The sequence below is a fragment of the Nomascus leucogenys genome, chromosome 21 (genome assembly GCF_006542625.1).
Source record: "Nomascus leucogenys isolate Asia chromosome 21, Asia_NLE_v1, whole genome shotgun sequence".
NCBI classification, from domain to species: Eukaryota; Metazoa; Chordata; class Mammalia; order Primates; family Hylobatidae; genus Nomascus; species Nomascus leucogenys.
In genome coordinates this window covers 34,066,972-34,088,245 of record NC_044401.1, presented here as the reverse complement: position 1 = coordinate 34,088,245, position 21,274 = coordinate 34,066,972, and the positions used below count along the sequence as shown (strand labels likewise).

General features: G+C 33.7%; 1 long non-coding RNA gene across 1 annotated transcript; it reads left to right on the top strand.

The window, feature by feature from the left end:
- The first annotated feature begins 49 nt into the window (after positions 1–49).
- On the top strand, positions 50–19,669 carry LOC115832107. The gene is made up of 3 exons (XR_004027556.1): positions 50–60; positions 11,732–11,735; positions 19,574–19,669. It is a non-coding gene; the product is annotated as an uncharacterized LOC115832107 (long non-coding RNA).
- Positions 19,670–21,274: the final 1,605 nt, after the last annotated feature.

The following is a 21,274-nucleotide window of genomic DNA, read 5'->3' as shown; positions in this document are numbered from 1 at the left end:
GAGCATAGCCACAAATATTGATTTAAATATTTTTACAGCTATTTTTTGTGTGAGAATTGAGTAGCTGCAATGGAGATTGTGTGGCTCATAAAGCCTAAAATACTACTGGGTCCTTTATAAAAGAAGTTTGCTTACCTCTTCTCCAAAAGAGTTTCATTTTCCTTTGTTGTAGCTAAACTCATTATTAGGTAATATTCTTTCTCCCTGGAAACAACATGACATTCTCAGCCCACTTCTTGTTTATAGAATACTGAAAACCAAGGTTTATTTGAAGACTAGCACAGTCACAGGATTTATCATTCTAGACTGAAGGTGTCTTTGGCAGGATGACTATGTGCTTAAAAAAATATTAGTAGAGGAGTTTCACATCTGGTTAAGAAAAAAATAGGTCAAAGGGAGTCCAATAACTAAAAAAGAAGTTTTGATTTCGGTAATATTTAAAATAGCCTTAGAACATAAAACTTTATTTACAGAACTAATGAAGGAAATAAACAAGCTGACAATCATTATCAAAATATATCATCAGAATTTTACCTCTTGATATTACAGAATATTTGAATAATATGATTACTATACATCACCTACCTAATAAAAAAATATAGAATGCTACACCCAAAAATAATAGAGCACACAGTCCTTAAACCTATAACAGATAATTAACAGATAATCAAATCAATTATTATGAAAATGTTTAATAGAAAATACACAAATTTGGAATTTTTGAATCACTTGCCCAGGTAATCATTATATTAAGAAACGATATAAGAAAACACTTCTAAGAATCTTAAGCACACCATTCCAGAATAGACTGACACATGGATCTAAACAGAATAAAACTTGTTTTTAAAAAAAGTGGTGATTTTATTTTTGTAAAATGCTGTAGACTAAAGATGCAGGGGAAACCCATATTAACTTTAAGGGTGTTGTACCAACAAAAGCACCACCTACCCTAAAGAGAATAGAAACTGTAAAATCACAAAAGGGAATAAAAACAAAAAATGCACAAAAACTGTAAAAGCACAAAAACAAACCTCTGGAAAATTTACTTTTTGTAGAAAAGAAGCAAGATAAAAATGCTACACTGATGAAAACAGAAACCATTTCTTAGTAAAAGATCGATACCTCAGAGCTAGATCCAAGAACCCAGATGACGGATGTCACAAGTAGAGGAAAAAGAAAAATAATTAGAAAACCACTCTCAGATTGCAGAAAGAGGTGCTAGTCAAAAACTCCTTTAAGCCCCCAGAATCAGGGAGGCGTTGTCAATTGTGCTTGAAGGTATTTAAAAATTGCTATGAATTAGTGACGTCTAGATATATTTTTTTATTTCCCTTTTTGATTGGCAGGATGTATTGCTATTGTCTTGCATGGTGTCTTGACTGTGTAATAAGTTTGAGGGAGAATTATACTTTATTTTTTTAAGTAGCAGGTCTTTTGAAGAGGAGAAACTGCATCCCAAGTGTCTTACCCACATCTAGACCAAATGCAGATGAAGAGAGAATAGATTTTAAGCCAAATATTATAACTGGAGAAAACTTTTGGTGATCGTGGCATAAAAGTAGACCTATTTTAATGTAAGAAGCACTGAGAATACGTTCTGACTTAAAATTATTTGTAACTCCTCCCATCAAAATGTGGTCTATTTTTCTAGAATTTAAATCTAAGCTGAATGTGTGACTTGCTTGACTAATAAAATGCAGTGGACATTATTCTGTCTCTGATCCAAGGCTCAGCCTTGAGAAGGCTTACAGCTTTTGCCCTCACATGAACAAGCCTGAACTTCCACCTTGTAAGACCTTAGGGAGGAAAAGGTCCAGCCATCTCCGTCATCGTAGCTGAGCCCCCAGACATTTGTTTGCTCCTAGCAAACATTATACAAAGAGAAGGTTAATCGTTCTGGCTAAACCCAGCCTAAATTTCTAACCTAAAGTATCATGAGTAAATAAATGATTATTGTTTTAACTACCACGTTATGGGGTAATTTGTTACCCTGTAATAGATAACTGCTATATTTTTAACAACATTTTCCACAATATAGAAAAACTAAAAATAACCTGGTATTTTCAGTAGAAAACTGATGATCAAGACAAAGTTGGATTGTTACTAAACAATGGGAGTGAGGAGTTTCTCTAGAATGCCAAAGATATCCGGGGCAATTCTTTTTTTTTTTTTTTTTTTTTTTTTTTTGAGACGGAATCTTGCTGTCGCCCAGGCTGGAGTGCAGTGGCGCAGTCTCGGCTCACTGCAAGCTCCGCCTCCCGGGTTCATGCCATTCTCCTGCCTCAGCCTCTCCGAGTAGCTGGGACTACAGGCGCCGCCGCCACCACGCCTGGCTAATTTTTTGTATTTTTAGTAGAGACGGGGTTTCACGGAGTTAGCCAGGATGGTCTCTATCTCCTGACGTCGTGATCCACCCTCCTCGGACTCCCAAAGTGCTGGGATTACAGGCGTCAGCCACCGCTCCTGGCCCCTGGGGCAATTCTTAATGCGGTCCTGCCCTGCCCTGTGATTAACAAAGTAAAATAACAGCAACCTAATATAAGCAGATCTGAGAGTGGCCCACATACTTCAGGGATGAAGTTTTGGTCAGCTCACCCCAGAAGGCATCAACCAAGCCAAGATGATTGCTGAGCATAAGAAGAATCTAGAACGAGTAGATTATATAAAGGAAGTAGTTATAAACATTAGTTGTAACCATGTGACCACCATGTGACCACCTACTAACATATTTCTTTTGAATTTTATATACATGTATAAAGATTTTTTAATTTTAAATAATTTCTATGAAGCCCCTAAAGTATATGTTTATATATTTTGTTATATGTAACAAATATATTTTGTTATATGTAACAAATATATTTTGTTACATGTAACCATGTGACCACCTACTATACATATTTCTTTTGAATTTTATATACATGTATAAAGATTTTTTAATTTTAAATAATTTCTATGAAGCCCGTAAAGTATATGTTAATATATTTTGTTATGTTATATATTAATACATCATGCTAATTGTAATATTTTTCACATAAATAAATATGTGTTTAGGAAAGGGAAGACAGTGTAGCAGTGACAACATGTTATTGCAGAAAGTAAGTAAATCAGAAACAAATACATACAGTGCAATTCAATTTATGTAATTTCAAAAGCAGATAAACTAAAACAATATATAATTGAAAGATAAATACAAAAATGGTTAGACTTTTAAGAAAGAATAAGAATGCTTATTAAAATTGGGATAATACTATTAATAATTGTAATAATACCATACTACAAACTGTTTATTAGGCCAGGAGTGTTCTGAGGACTGTTTAACATGATTACCTAATTGCTACATTAATTCTATGAGTAAGTTATTAATATATGTAATTTTAACAACTATCCTATTAGTTACTCTTATTATCCACATGTTACTTATTTTTATCACATTAATATTCACATGTATCAGTCAGGATTTGATCATCAGCAAGTAGAACTACTAGCAGCCTTATGTAGACTGCTTAATTAGCTCTTATAATTGGATAAGTTCACATTTCTATAACAAAACCTTTACTGTAGATATAAACAATATATAAGAAATTACATTACCATCTAAATATGTTATAATTTTACTGCCATAGTGTGATGGTTAATATTAAGTGTTAACTTGGATTGAAGGGTGCAAAGGATTGTTTCTGGGTCTATCTGTGAGGGTATTGCCAAAGGAGATTAAAATTTGCATTAGTGGACTGGGAGAGGAAGACCCACCCTCAATGTGGGTGGGCACCATCCAATCCGCTGCCAGAGTGGCTAGAAAAAGCAGGTGAACAAGGTGGAAGAAGCTGGCTTGCTGAGTCTTCCAGCCTTCACCTTTCTCCTGTGTTGGATGCTTCCTGCCCTTGAACAACAGACTGCAGGTTTTTCAGCCTTTAGACTCTTGGACTTCACCGGTGGTTTGCGAGGGGCTCTCAGGCCTTCGGCCACAGACTGAAGGCTGCAGTGTTGGCTTCCCTACTTCTGAGGCTTAGGGACTTCAACTGACCCACTCTGCCTTCCTTGCTCCTCAGCTTGCAGACAGCCTATCGTGGGACTTTACATTGTGATCATGTGAGTCAATTCTCCTTAAGAAACTCCCTTTCATATATACATATATCCCATTAGTTCTGTCCCTCTGGAAAACCCTGATTAATACATACAAATATATATATGAATGAAAAAGGAAAAAATGTTATGTATGTATTTATATCAAAACTAGGAAGAACTGTATCAAGTGGTCACATGGTTGCAACTAGTATTTAAAACTGCTTTCTTCAAGTTTATATGCTTTTGTTTTCAGTGGGCATCTTCGGTTGTTTATTTTTTTCATGGGGTAAGCTCATTCCAAACTTTATTCTTAAAGAGCTTAGGTCACTAGCAGATTTGCCTGTACTGACTTGTAATTTTACCTTTTTAATTATAGCACAGGAACAGTACTAAGGGATGCCCCAGGGGATCTTTTGCACTTCAGAGATACTCCTTCTCACCCCCACCGTGGAGTAGCAATCTGATTTTCCCCTGGTCATCAAAATCATTCAAACCAGCAAATACAGCAAGCCACTTCTTTGGCTGTTGATTTACCAGCGTAAGGAGCCAGCTGTTAAGATTGTGAATAACGCTTCGCAAGATAAAAATGTAGCCGATGATGCTGGCTTGTCAGTGTTTCAGAAGATTGTCTTGGAATGGACTAAATGGGACTATGAGTGCAGCCTAGTGTGACCTCAGCTAGATGAGAAATCAAATGGGAATCACAGCCAAATATCAGGGGAATACATTAAAACGACATAGGATTGAGCCATCCAGGAGGACTCCAGGCTCAGATCAAGATAAAAGAGTGTAGTCCATGTGTTCGGCAGCGGCAGATTTCAAGGGCAGAGACCCATGAGCACTAGATGGCCAACGAAAACCTTCATCTGAGAGTCACTCAGGGGCCCAAGGAGTGGCACAAACTCATCGTGAATATTCCAGACTCCACTCCCTTTGTCAGGAAGATATAATGAGCACTTTTCAACTGAGAAAAAAAAAGATGAAAATATTAATATTAAGAAAGACTGAGTAGCTACCTTAAAATCACTACTGTAATCTGAACAGAAACTCCCAAAATTGGAAGCAACTGCTAGATAATGTTAGTAGGCAAAATTAAGTTACTCTGCCGTCCCACAAAGTGGGATCTACATTTCTTTGGTTACTGGAATGTTAGGTTATCATAATTGCCACACTACCAAAGTGAGCATCCTGTTCTGCAATGCATGTTTACTTCTTGGTATCCCTACTAAGCTGTTAACTCTATAGTGACATTCGTTCCTTTTTATTTATTTTCCACTGTATTATTATCAGCCAGCATATTTGAAACTTAGTAAATATATGAAGAATAAATACAGAAATGAATGATTTATGAGGATAGGAGAATAGGAGGGAAGAATAGGAATGCATTGAACCCGTAAAATACAAAGAGGGAAAATATGCCATACAAGAGGTGAGGAAAGATAGCAAACTCGGCAGGTGGAGAGCATCATTTTACTTAAGATTGACTCTTCGTACCATCATTTAGTGCCAGGAAGCATTTTTTTCCACTGTTACACAAAAGCACGGTCTGCTTTTATGATTTATGTAAATGCCTTTGATTGTTGTTGTTTTTAATATGATAGACTTCATTTAGAGCAATTCTTCCTAAGGGGATTCTATGACAGAGGACTTACTCCACCTCTAGTATTATTTCAAGTAGGTCAATTCAATTAGATACATTTTGATTGCATCTATGGAATTGCTATAATATGTATAGATAATAACTTTAAATATCTAAAAAAAACTAATTTTTTGAAATTTCATTAAAATATAACCAAACTCCCTTATGTTGCAATTTATGTTCAGTTGTTTCAGGCATAGTCAGAAGACTTAGAGAATACAATATAGCTTTCCCTGTATAATTGTCTGCCGTCTGTTATATTCTTAGCCTATAATTCTAACTTATCTCTTGCCTTTCTAGTCTCCAGGCTAAACAATTACAGTCCCTTTAACCTTCTTTCAGAGGTCATATTTTTAATCCTTTAATCATTTATGGTACTCTCTTTTAATCCTCTGTAAGTTCCCTTTTAAGTTGCAGAGCCAAAACTAAATGTGGTACCCATGAAAGGTTTTAACCATGCTGAGATGCTGAGTATAATAGGAGATTTATCTCATGGTATCAACACATTCTTCTTCTCACCATGAATCCCAGTATTGCAGTTTTTAATAACTAAGAAATGACATTGTGCACTCATGTTCATCTTGTTAGTTCATCTTATTACCCACTGCTAATGAATAGCTACAATTGGGATTATGAACCAGAGAACCAAAGACATCACTTCAGGATCAAATGTGAATTATACATTCACAGTAAAAGAAGAATCATGCAAATTCAGTGACCTTCCTCAGTAATGAAATGACTAACAACTATTACTTACCCTGGGTATATTATGTACCAGTGTAGGGAGTTTGAGATTCATTTTATCTTTCATCACTATAATAAAAGGTCTGGGCAGGCAAATGTAGAACAAAAAAAGATGGAAGGATTAATTTTAAATTAAGCAGTATGTTTCTAAATATGCCTGATGGAGATTCTGTGCTTTTCAAAAACACTCCAAGAATGATATTTTAATAATAGTATTATAATGTTCTTGCCACCAATGGAAGAAGTGTTTATGTAACAGTCATATGAATTTTCCCAAAAGTTTCCTATGCAAGGATTCCCAGATTTCAGTCAGAGCAGAGTGAAGAGGCTGCATAAAAGTAACCTGGGAATTTCGTTTTTATAGTTAGCTTTATTTCTTGAAATAATTGTAATTTATAGGAAGTTTCAAAGAAATGAACAGGAAGGTTGCATGTACCCTTCACGGAACCTCTCCTAATAAAAACACCTTTTATCACCACAATACAATCAAAACCAGGAAAAATAACATTGTTACAGTCTGGACAGCTAATCTGATTTCACCAGTTATGCATAACACTGAGCATGTGTGTGTTTGTGTATTCACCTCCATGCAATTTTATAATACTTGTAGCTTAATGTAACCCGAAGACTTAGTCATTACATGAAACATAATGTATCAAAACATCACATTTTACTCAATAAACGTGCACAATTATTATATGTCAGTAAAAAATAAGATGAAACATGAACTTTACATTTTTAGAAGTTGCGAAGGTCCTTTGGTCATTTTGAGTGTTCCCCAATTATCACAAGGATCACTGGCAAATAACAGAATTGAGGTCTAATAAATAAGACTCATTCATAATAAACTGTGGTTGTCCTATTAATATTAAGAAATTCACAGATTCTGGTGTAGGCATCATTTTACATATGCTGAGAAAATTTCCACATATTCTGATTTTACAAGTCATATGTTAACAAAATAATAATTTAATTTATATTTCACTCTATAGTACACATGCTGTAATATTATGAATTCAATAAATAAGAAGTTGAAGAATTTCACCCAATTCATTCAAAATTATTGACTGAGAATTATTAATGTGTAAGACTAAAATTCTGTTCTTACACATTCTTAATATGAATAGTATAGAGAGATGATACAGCTCCCAAACCTGTATCTGGTACTGCAAAGAGATATATAAGTACTAACATAAATATAAATATATAGGTAAAGTATGTGCAGATGACATGATTGTTTATGTAGACAATTCTAAAGAAACTAAAAATAACCCTTAAGAGTAATAATTAAGCTAATCAAGGTTGTAGGATACAATATCAGCAAACAAAATCAATTGTATATGTACTGCAATAAAAATACAGAAATGTAAACTACAGTCACAATATTATTTACATAATTCAAAGACAATGAAATACTTATAAACAAATATAAGAAAACTCATGTATAGGATTTGTAGGCTGAATGTGACAAGTTGCTGGTGAAAGAGATGACCTAAATAAACAAGCAAACACATTATGTTCCTTGATTAAAAGGCTCAAAATAATGAAGACGTAACTTCTCCCTGACAAAAAAAATTTAGCAAGGTTATTCATTGACAAAATTATTCTAAATTTAATGTAGGAAAATTAACTAGAATAGCTAAAATAACTTTAGGAAAATAACAATGGAATGAATGAATCACTCTATCTGTTTTCAGGATTTATATACAGCTATAGTAATCAAGAATGTGTGGTACTGGTGGATATGCAGACATATGTATCAATGCAACACAGCACAGAAACAGATACACAAGGATAGATAACTGATTTTCTACAATGGCAGAAAAGTAATAAAAGGTAGGAAGAATAGTCTTTTCAAAAAATGGTGCTGGAACAGCTGGATATGAAAAAAAAGTTACCTGTGGTTTGAATATATTTTCTTACAATATGTAGTTTTTATTTTCATTCTCCTAACAAGGTCTTTCACAGAGAAAAATATTTTTATTTTTATAAAATCCAACTTATTATCTTTTTTATTGATATCTGATAAAGGATTTGAATCTAGAATTTATATGAAACTTTTTAAATTCAAAATACAATTTTTAAAAATCCAATTAGAATGTTTTGCCACAAGGTTTCTTCTCAGATTCAAAAAGATCAAAATTTTATTCGTGATCTTTCATTTGCCAAGCGTGCCTAGTATTATTTTTATTTGTATAACTTGAAAATAAAGTTGGTTAATTATATATATTGAAAACCTAATCAATGAATTTGCAGAAAACCAAGACAGAAAAATCTTATTGTTAACCAAGATACTACATTAATAAAATGTTATTATTTGTATTAAAATATGACACACAAATGTCACTTTTTGCAATTCTTGTTTATGTTGTTTCTCATGCACTATTATTAACCCTGTTATGTTTTATAAATAATATCTTTACAAAAAAGAAATGTATATATAAAATATGACGGAAGTTAAAAAGGGAGAATATTTTCTACTGAAAGCATCGAAGAAAGATTGATGAAGAAAGGAAAATCAGAAATGTACCATAAAGCATAGACGAAGATTTGATATTTGAAAAATGAGAGCAAATGTATGAACATAAGCAAAGATTATGAGCAGGACTATAGTGATCATAAAAGGAAACAGTGGAAAGTAATATCAGAAAGGTGATTTACAGTCAGGTCATAGAATGCTGGAAAACAAGCCAGGTCTTTTCTCTTTATTCTGTAGACAATGAGAATTCAGCAGAGATATTCAACACTACAATATTTATCAGATCAATGTTTCAGAAAGGTGTATTTAGCAACTGTGCATATAATAAATCGGAAGACATACAGAGCAAAGATAGTCCAAAAGTTAGTAAGCAATTTTGATTCTTTAGGTGTGAGGAATAAAGATTTAAACTAGGCTGTTAGAAAATGATAAGTTGGAGAAGAACCACGCAAGAAAAATAAGAGCTATGGCAGAGAAAGAAATGAAAACTGATTGCAGGTGGTTTTTCAGTACTAGATAGCAGAAAAAGTTGCTAGTGTTTTGAATCTCTGTCCTATTAAGAGAGGTTAAAAATACAGAAATGAAAGGTAAAGCATTATTGTGGAAGAAGTAAAGATGAGTGTATAGTAATAAAGTGGGAGCAGTAAATATAGACTGATTTTTCAAGTTTAATGATTGAAAGGAGGTGGACGGTTGCACAGTTGACTAAGAGATTTTATTAGGATAGAAAACATTTAAATAAGTGGAAGAGTAAGTGGAAAATTTTAATAGAGAGGAAAGTAATGAAATGCCAACAAGAATATGATACAAGAAGCAAAATTCTTCAAAAAGCAGATAGCTTCTGAGACCCATCAGAGTACATTGCTTTGGAAAGAAGAAATGATACCCTTCTGAGATCAAGGAAAAGGATAAAAGGGTAGTCAAGGTGCCATTGAATTTATGACTGAGAATGAAAGGTGAGTTCCTACCACATTGTGTCAATATTATCAAACAATTTATCTGTCAACATGAGCAAGTATACAGTGGAAGGCATAATAAAGTTAGAAAGGTCTAAAACACATTATCTGAAAAATATGTAGTTTTCCTTTAAAGTACAACCTGTTCAAGGGAAGATATATATTTTAATTTGTTATAAAACACGCCAAAGCCTAACATGTTGCTAAAAATGTCTGATACATACAATGTGCAATAACTAACACACAAGTATGTTTCTATTTATTTATCCCAACTCTTAAATATAATTTAAATGTAAAAATCCGACTGAAAAATCCACAGTTAGGAAATTAAATTTTTGCATTTATTTGAAATTCATTTATGCTTCACGGACACTTTCCAGTTAATCTACCATTTATGCTCCCAGAATCAGTAGTATCCTGTGAAACTCCTCTCCATCTAGTGTTCCATGAAGTCCCAGAGAACTTCTTCGTGATACCGGAAAAAATTCTAAGAGTTTTCCCCCCTTATCGAATTTCAACTCGTAATGATTTCCCTTCAGATCTTTTGTATTCAATATAGGTGGTCTTGCTCTGGTAAAATTATAGGTTCCAAACGAGTCTGCTACTAAAAAATGCATTTGTATATTATTTCATTTTGTTTTATCACCATAATACACAATATTATTACTTTGTAGTTTCTGCACCTCAAAATAAGATAAGCAGTCATAAAAGTATGTCATGTCAGTTGCATTATTATTGTTGTTATTGTTTATTTTCTTAGATATTCCACAAAGTTTCAGCGTAGCGGGTTTTAGCTTGGGAAAAGGTAAAAATGCTATAGAAAAGACAGATATACTAAAATAAAAGAAAAAACGCAGCAAGTACATAAGTTGAGAAAACTAATCAGGTGACACATTTCCTCATTGTTAGGTAGAGTTCTATTCATTTATCTTGGCAATAAAAGTGCCATCTGTCAGATATATGCATTTTATTAAGCAAAGACTTTTTTTTGTCAAGATTGAGAAAAGTGAAATCAGCAATCTGGTGTATTAGTTCGTTCTCACACTGCTGTAAAGAAATACCTGAGAATGAGTAATTTATACAGGAAAGAGATTTAATTGACTGAAGTCCTGCATGGCTGGATAGGCCTCAGGAAACTTACAGTCATGGCAGAAGGGAAAGCAGTCACCTCTCTTACACGGCAGCAGGAGACAGTGAATGTGTGAAGAAGGAACTGTCAAAACACTTATAAAACCATCAGATCTTGTGAGACCTCATTCATTATGAGAACAGCATGGGGAAACTGCTCCATGATCCAAACACCTCCCACCAGTTTCCTCCCTGGACATGTGGGAAGTATGGAGATTACAAATGGAGATGAGATTTGGGTGGGGACATAGAGCCAAACCATATCACATAGCTTACAAAAAGTTTTCTGCAATGTTTATGTCTGAATATCTTTATCTTTTTGCTATTTCCTCCAAAGAGGAATAGACTGTTAGCTATAATCCTGGAAAATCTTCCATAGTATGTGTAAAAAATATTTTTGTCTGGCTATTTATACAATAGTCACTTTAGATTCAGTTTATTATAAATGTACTTAATTAACTTAAGTGATTATGAAAATGATTTTCCTGCATTTTTTCTTTTTTTATAACATTCTTTTTAAGTTTAAGTGTTAACATTATACAGGCCTTCTAAGATTCAGTGGGAGATATTACTTAGTCTCCATTCTTGGGAATGATTTTGATAACGTTCACATTATTACTTAATTGTTTAGTAAACTTAACTAATGGGCTCGTCTAGGTTTAACGTTTTCTTTGTGGCTGGGTTATTGAATATAGATTTGAGTCCCTTAATGATTGTAAGACAAGTTTGATCTGTATCAATTTTATCTGTCATCAAATTTAGTTATATATTTGTAACATTATTTTAAAAGTAAACCTAAAGGTTAGCATCTGTTAGTTGAGTTTAGTTTTTGCTGTTACTGCTATTTAACTAAAGTGATATTGTCTCATTTAGCTTTTTTTTTAAACTAAATGCTATATCCTAAACATGAAAAATTATAGAGTATGTAAAATACTTAAAGATAATGTTATCTTCCTTGGATAAAATTTACTTTTGTAATGGGCTAGGGTAGAGGTGCTAGAAATAACAAATCAACTTATTCTATTCAGAGATTTAGAGAATTCATATTTGGCTGCAATCATAGGTGTTTATGTATCTCCTATTCACATTTTTCCCTAAATTGTAGGCCTTTGGGACTCCAACACAAAGACTAGAGGGATACCAGGGATCTCCTTTCACCAGTTATGAACTCTAATATTTGTTGATAGCATTGCTTAGCTTGTCATTCTCAACTTAAAAAAATTGTCAGTCACGTTAAGAGGAAAACAGTAAGTTAGATGTGACATGTCACTCTGGATTCCTCATTCCCTAGATTTTGGCCCTGTAATTATTTACTTTTGTCTGATACATTCAAACTAAGACTTCGACATTTTTTTTCCAGATTTTTTTTCTTAATTGTCAATGAGAATTTGTTTGGAAACATCGTAAAAATACTTTGCCAGAAGCTATTGCTTTATTTTTTCAATATACAGTGTGTGAGGGAAGCCTGCAACATGAAAGGTAAAGAACAAAGCAAACAGAAAGGAAAAACAAAAAACAGATAAAACGGCAGAAAGAAATCAAACTCTAAATACAATCCAGAGAGATGAGAGGTAGGTGCACTTAAGGGGAAAATAATTTATCATTAAAGTATGACATTTAGAAAACATTAAAGTATTCCTGAGAAGTCAAAAAATATAATAACACTAATAAAATAATTAAAATGTGGAAAAAAATGTTGATAAATTCTCTCAAAAATTGGACTGTATAAAATACAATTTATGAAAATAAGGATTAAAAGGTTACAAAAAAGCATAATTAAAAGAATAATAACAAACATCTACTAACAGAGAACAGAAGAAACTGGAAAGATATTACTTTAAATTTTCCACAACTAATGAATATATAGAAAAGTCTTATTAAATTGAGTAATCAGAACAATCAATGAAAGAAGGATCATGAAATGTAATTTCATCTTGAAATTAGGAGAAAATAATATATTTATTCTGAGATAAAGTAAAAAGTTAAGAATAAGAATATGTCAGTTTTAATGATTGAAAATAAAAGGAATAAATATATATATTTTTTTAATTCTCAACCTTCTGTAGAAAAATATAGCTTAAAATACATTGTTAAATTATTAATTCAGGATGAGGTAGAAAAAATTACATTTTTAGATATGCCATCTTTTTAAAAATTATTTTATTTTGAGACAGGGTCTCTCTGTTGCCTAGGCTGGAGTGCAGTGGCGCCATCTCGGCTCACTGCAACCCTCGCCCGCCTGGTTCAAAGGATTCTCCTGCCTCAGCTTCCCAAGTAGCTGGAACTACAGACACGTGCTACTATGCCCGGCTAATTTTTGTGATTTCAGTAGAGACAGGGTTTGGCATGTTGGCCAGGCTGGTCTCGAACTCTTGACCTGAAATGATCTGCCTATCTGAGTCTCCCAAAGTGCTGGGATATAGGGATGAGCCACCACACCCAGCTACATGTCACCTTTTAAAAATACTATCTCTCATGCATGTTTTCTTTCTTGGGAAGTTAAGGATATATTTAAAGAAAAAAGGATTAACCCAAAATGAAAAAAAAAAAAAGCAGTGTCTATTTTTAAAAAGCAACAAACAAAAATTATAGATCAAATTCAGGATAAAAGGCAAATGAAAATTTCAAGAGGATTAATAAATACATGTTCTGAAAACTCGTAAAATAGCCTTTGACTAGAGCAGGAAGACAAAGGAATATAAAAAATACCATCTTTAAGAAAGTAAAGTAGAACTGACAAATACCTGATGTGATGCATCAAAATGACAGATTGTTAAATTTGATAAAATGTCCATTTCAATTTCATATTTAAATAATGGATCATAAATCTTCAAATAAATATACTCTCTGTTAAATTAGTTTCCCTGATGTTTAAAACAAATAAAAGGTTTCAAAAGAAACTAGTGGCAAAAGTGTACAATTTTAGAGCTAGAAAGCAAAAAAAACCAGTGTCATTGAAACCAAGCATGAGCAGAATTTCAAAATGAAAGGTGGGGTACATATTGATCCAAGGTTGGAGAGTCAATGGTGATGGAATTCTTCAGGTTGTGTCAAGGGGGAAGTTTTTCAGGGAAAAAACAAACTAACAAAAAACCTTAATAGCAGATACTCAATACAGTGAAAAGCACAGTAGGCATTATTAAGAAAAATACATTATAAATCATATTAAAGGAAATGTAATATTAGTATTTATGTATACAATATAGTCTATAGTTACTTTGAAAGAGTAAATCATTATGAATATACTATAAGAAATTTGACATGGAAGTTATTAAAACCTTGTTATGTGAAATATTGAAATAATTTGTTAATTTAATTACAATTACTTCCATGTGCATTTCTAGTTGCAACTGTCTTTGTGATTTTTGAAAAGAAGCATGCTGTGACTTGAAATCCATCCTATTCAAAAGTGATTCAGAGGTGATTACTCTTTAGCAAATTCAAAAACTTAAAGCATTCAACAAAATAAGGAAGAAAGTTCACTCTAATATAAAGCCAATGCTTTTAAACTGTCATAAGACTTGTTGAAGAGTGAGTAAACACACACATTTTGTCACTAAATGTCCATATCACTCTTCCTACTACACATGTAATCACTAACCTCTTAGCAAGGGACATGAATACAATCTAATCCCTGGATTTAGCCCAAATCTAAGATCTCTTTATGGTAACTACTTTTCTCCATTAAGTTGGGAGAAGGGTCCTTATGGTCTTTCCATAATATTTATAGTGAATAAAAATATTCACTATATATCCATTATGTGATATTGTAATAGGAAAAACATAACTTAAATGAACAATTTCATTCAGACAAGAGACAAATAAAAGACACACATGCTTCATTATCTGTTTCACTTATGATATTATCTTTTTCACTTATGATATTCCATAAGCTGGCAGTGGGGAAATTTTCTTGCTCAGACCTTAATTGTAGCTTTGGGACAAACTCTCTTATCCATTGTTTTTTTTTGTCACCTCTGCTTCCCCTATTGCTACATCTAAAGAGGACATTGATATGTATTTCCTTCTTGTAGGTGTCTGCCTTTTATTTTGTTTTATTTTTAATTTTTATCTTTTTTGTTTTTGAGATGGAGTCTCACTCTGTCACCCAGACTGGAGTGCAATGGTGCGCAATCTCAAGGGTTCAAGCAATTCTCCTGCCTCAGCCTCCCGAGTAGCTGGGATTATAGTCACCTGCCACCACCCCCGGCTAATTTTTGTGTTTTCAGTAAAGACAGGTTTCTCCCTTTTGGCCAGGCTGGTCTCAAACTCCTGACCTCAAGTGACTTGCCCATCTCAGCCTCTCAAAGCACTGGGGTTACAGGCATGAGCCTATAATCCTTTAAAACCTACTTCCTGCATGTGTGAGTTTGGGAGTTAAAGCATTATTTGTAATTTAAAAAATAAAAGACATAATGAACTAAAAAAGGTTAGCCATTTTGTAGTGGGGAAGAGATGAAAGTGAGGGTAAGTACCTACATACAAGCTCTGGAAACAAACAATAAAATTAATTTAAAAAAAAAATGGTACCTAAAAAGAAACATGAAGATTGGCCAGCAAAATGGGATAAAGTCCTTACATGCTTAGAGTGTAAGAAAAAAACAACGTAAATTGAAATGAGCACAATAAAGGAGAGCTGAGTTAGCCCTTACTTATGAAACTTATAATCCCACAGTTTTATAATCTCTCCTTTCTTCATAATAATTTAGAATGATAGCTATTACAATCCCTACACAATTGCATCCCATCACCACTTGATTTAAAGTTAAAAAAACCAACATATTATGGATGACCCAAGACTAAAAGACATAAATTTATCCATGCGCTTCTCAAATAAGCTACCAAATCTTAAAATCCCATCTTTATGGTCTGCATTCTTAGACAGATGTCAGTATCAATCACACAGTCATTCAGGGTCTTAAGAAAAAAACAGATGGCATATTCAAATCAGGCCATTTGAGTAAGGTTTGATGAAGAAACGATTTACAAAGATATGAGCAGAATGAAAGGAAAACACAAATACTACTGAATGACAATTAATTAGGCTGTTATCATTCTAGAACCTGAAAGAACAAAAGGAAAGGACACATGCAGAAATTTGAAACAGAAACTTTGGGTAGATGTTGACTTCTAGTGGCCATGATTTTATTCAGGAGATGTAGATAGGTCATGTTGACCTTAAAACATTGAATTAGACAGGGGAAATATGTACAATATCATACCCTCTTACTTCTCACCAATATCCTGCTGGCATTTGTGATCAGTTGAACTTAATTTCAAATGTAAGGACAAGGAAGATGCTTTATGAGTAATAATTATGTCAGCTGTTGAGACAAAGAGAAAAAGTTGAGAAAGAGGCACAGAGAGTGGATCTAGGGTCTGAAACAGAAGGTATCTATAACAGATATCAACATAATGGAACTCATATTGACCTACACTTGGAAATGATGTTTCAGATGCTACAACTGCATGTAAAATATCAACCTCAAACTTAGGGGATCAAAACAAAAGCAGTATAATTCAGGTTCTTGGGTTGGATCCTCGCTATAGTCTTAGTATTTGTGTCCCCCCTGCCTCCCCTCGAGTTCCTATGTTATAGTGTAATCAGCAATGTGATGGTATTAGAAGGTGGGGTCTTTGGGAGTGATTAGGTCATGCCCTCATGGGTAGGATAAGTGTTTTTATTTAAAAGGCCTTAGAGGAAATTCGTTGAATGGTATACTTTGTACTGTATTTGCAACTTTATGTAAGCCTAAAATTATTTGTAAATAAGCTATACTACTACTACTAATAATAATTTGCTATTATCTTTCACAGGACACAGAGTGGATTGGGCTTAACTAAGTATTTCCTGGTTGAGGTTTCTCATGCAGTTTCAGTCAGAGGATCTTGGCTGGAGATGGAGTCATCTGGAGGCTAGGACATTTGCCCACTCTGAAGAAAAAACAAACAGCTGAAGAAATCTCACTCCAGCACTATCTGGTCACTCCATATACTCTCTTCATCATGGAAGCTTCAGGGTAACTGGACTACTAACATTGTGGATCAGGGCTCCTAAGGTACATGCCTTGAAAAAAGAAAGCTGTGTTGTTTTTCATGACAGTTGTTGAAGTCATATAACAGCACTTCTGCTGCAATTTATTGGTTGATGTTATTAGAATTTTCTTAGGTTCAGTGAGAATGGATATAATTCTCACAACTCAATAGAGGAATGTAAATATTACCGTAAAAGAAGAACATGTGGGATGGGATCAGTATGTCCTGGAGCTGACTCACAAGGGTGGGTGATTAGCATTACTTCGCAAATCTGCCTTCAGTGGCATCACATTGACATCTCAAAATAAGCATGGTGGCAGTACTTACATCATAAAAATTGACACATGAAACAAATGCTATACCTCCACTTCATGCACATAGTCAATTGTTAAACATTTACCAGTACATTACTAGATCTGATGTATACTGATGCAGATCTCTTTAAAAAATTCTATCTCATACAAACATCCCACAGTTACAAAGTGGAGGGGCTCAAATTATAAGTGAAATGTGTCAAATTACCAACAGCAATCCGACTCGTAATATCAGTGACCAGGTGAGAGGAAAGAAAGAAAGGAAAATTTGATGGCCCCAGGAACTAAGAATCCAGAAATTTAACACAACAATAATTCATCCTTAAGAAGAGGGGTTCTTAGTCTGCATGAAACCTCTCTGATAGGAGCAACTGCATTGAGAGGGGTCTTCTGATAGGAGCCCTATCAGATAGGCTGACAGGTAGGCCCGTCTGATAGGAGCAACTGCATTGAGAGGGGTCTTCACAGAAACCATTCATGAATTTGACGTTGGAAACATACAAATGTTTGACATACCAACAAAATAAAACAAAATTGAAACTCCTAAAATCTAAAGCAGATTAAAACAAATGTGTGTATAGTCCATGGCAAATAACAAAGAAAAATTATTTCAATTAATTGTAAATCTAGACATGTGATGGCAGTTCTCTTGTGGGTTACATCTAAGGATAGGAAAAAAATGTAAAAACGCTTAAAGTATTTCCAGTGATAACATTTAGCTACTAAAAGACCAAGAAAAAATGAAGATATACAAATATAAAATAACTTATTTACTATATATTTTAAAATAACATTTGCTCTCACCATATCCACTAAGAAAACTTAGAAATAATAAATAGTGTTATGGGTTAAATTATGTCCCCTCAAAATTCATGTTGAAATACTAAACCCCAGTGTCTCAAAATGTGAGCATATTTTGAAATGGGGCCTTTGAGAGATAATTATGTTTAAATAAAACCATATGGCTGGGCCCTAATTCAATCTGACTGGTGTCCTTATAAGAGGAAATTTGGACACAGGGACACCAGGGGTATGAGTGCGGAGAGACAACCATGTGAAGAAGCAGTAAGAGAGCGACCATCTGGAAGCCAAGGAGAGAGGTCTCAGAAGAAACCGACTCTACTGGCACCTGCAGGTGCCAGCCTCCAAAATTGTGAAACAGTAAATCTTTTTTGTTTAAGCCACCCAGTCTCTGGTATTTTGTGGTGGCAGGCAGTGAAAACTAAGACAGTCAGAAACAATGAGAAGCTATAATGCTGAAAAGATGGTCATTAAATCCTGTCTTCCTCTCTCAAAAGGAGCAACGATTCTTTGAAAAAATGACAAATTTCAGATCTGAGCAGAAAAAGTACAAGACAGGCCTAAAACAACTTTGTCACAAAAAGCAAAAACCTATCAAAATCTACTTGTCATATTGAGAAGATTTATTGGCCACCTTTAGGTGGCTCGCACTGTCAAAAAATGCTATAATATAAGCATCAAAGAAAAAACAAACAAAAACTACAATAGAAGAAAATATACCAACTATGTTTAAATCTATGGTTTTCTAATGGCTAAAAGAAAAAAAAACACTCTGGTTACTTTTAGATAGTGCAGGACAATTAACTCATCATTTTAATTTCTCGTTAAATAAAACAAAGATGCATTTATTCCTCCCTCCCTTTGTATGCTGTGGAACAGCCCAAGCAGGTTGTGGAAGAAAGGATGTTTTCCCTTTAAAGCAACAACCTGTATAAATATAATTCAGCTAATAAATAAGAAAGACAATATAAAATTATAATTTTGCTATTTTGCAACTATTATCAAAATAAAAAGTCTAAGCTATTAGCAAAAAGAAACAACCAGAGATTAGATGCCTTCTGATGAAAGAACACACTACAATCCTTGCAGTGTTCTTGCCAAAAAATGAAATAAAATGATAATAATAATAAATTGCAAGTCAGCTCAATCATGTAGATTTGAGTCAAAAGAACATGATATAACACAACGTTGCAATACAATCTTTCTCAATTTCAGTTAGGTCGAGCAAGCAATCTAGCTTCTTCAACAAATAAATAGCAAGATCAAAACATGATAGAGATAGGGTGGGTAACCTACAAATTAAAAAAAAATTGTACCATATGATGTTTATCTGGAATTTGAGTAGACCCAAGAAAATCTAAGTATAAGGCCATCAGAAAATGTTGAGTACTGACTAGATATTTGTAAATAGTAAGAACAGTTGGACACAGGGCAGAGAACATCACACATCGGGGCCTGTCATGGGGTGGGGGGAGGGGGGAGGGATAGCATTAGGAGAAATACCTAATGTAAATGATGAGTTAATGGGTACAGCAAACCAACATGGCACATGTGTACATATGTAACAAACCTGCATGTTGTGCAAATGTACCCTAGAACTTAAAGTATAATTAAAAAATTGTTTTAGACACAATGATAATACTGTGGTTATATATTTTAAAAGACATCTGGCTTTTAGTAATATATACAATTAAGAAAAAAACTTAAAATCGAAAGTCAAATTTGTTCTTTGTTTTTTTCTGATATCTTGCATTAATGGTAGCTTTATTTCTTGTGTGTTTGGTAATTTTCACTATGAGTTAACATTTGGCTGATTTTTTTTCTTGACATACTAAAGGGTTTGTATTCAGAAATTATATCTTCAGGTACGATTTGCATTTCTGCTTCTAGGTTAAAAGGGCATATCAATTCTGATGCTTTATTCATTTAATTGCTTTGTTTGGCATTTTTATTCATATGAAGCACCAAATTACTATGTTAGAACACTCGCATGATCATAGGTTTCCATAGACTAGAACGGTATTATGTACGTATTTTTCCAGTGGAACTGGAAACGTCAGACATTCTCTTTGCTTCCACTCTACAATCGCTTTGCCACTTGCTGGGCCTTTCTAAGCCTGTGCTTAACTCTTTGAGCTCCAATATTATTTGTGATCTAGGATTTATCTCTTCAATTTCTATTAGCCTGAAGTAGGTTTCTTTTTCTTTCACAAATCAAAAAATATGGCCCAAAATGCTGTATGAACTGAGATTTTGAGCCGGTATTGTGCATTTTTGAAGAAAATCATGTTAAATGCTAAAAATTCAAATATATAGCCTACTCTTTCACTGAACTTGTAGGCTGATTCACAGTACTTTTGCTTGTGTTTTAACCTTTTCTCTCATTCTCTGCAGTGATTAGCCATAATCATCAAAACTCTTTGTAATATTCCTTTCAAGCCTCCACCTCCTTTAATTTTGGCACACATTATTATCATCCCTTACCTCCTTTATACCACCAGGAAGTTCATGCATGAATACCCTTAACTTGTGCTCTACAAATTCCCATAAACTTATTTGTATCTCATCAATGTTTTTATTTCACTCACTCTTAAGTGCAAGGTCAAAGTCAATCTTTATACCTGTGTCTTCATTCAATGCATTTCTTTCTTGCATTTCCTTTAAAACATAAAACTCAGGCATGAGGGCTATCTACTTGATCTCTCATACTCCCTCCTCCATAAATTTATATCCATCTCTTTAATCATTTCCACCTTGTTATTAATATAATTGTGATTCTTATTCAATCCACAACTGTCTCTATGGAACTTTATTCCATCAATGTCTCATTGCTATTTATCAACTTTGATTCTACCTGTGTATGGATCATTCATCCCACCCATAAATATACCCAACCCCCCCGCACATACACCCCTACCAAGGAAACCCACCCAATGGCTCCACTTCCAGCTTCCAAAATTTTTTCAGCTTTACTGAGGTATATTGACACATAAAAAGTGTATATATTCAAGGTGTACAATGCAATGTTCTTATACATACATACATTGTGAAATGATTACCATAATCAAGCTAATTAATATATCCATCACCTCACAGAGTCAGCTTTTTCTTT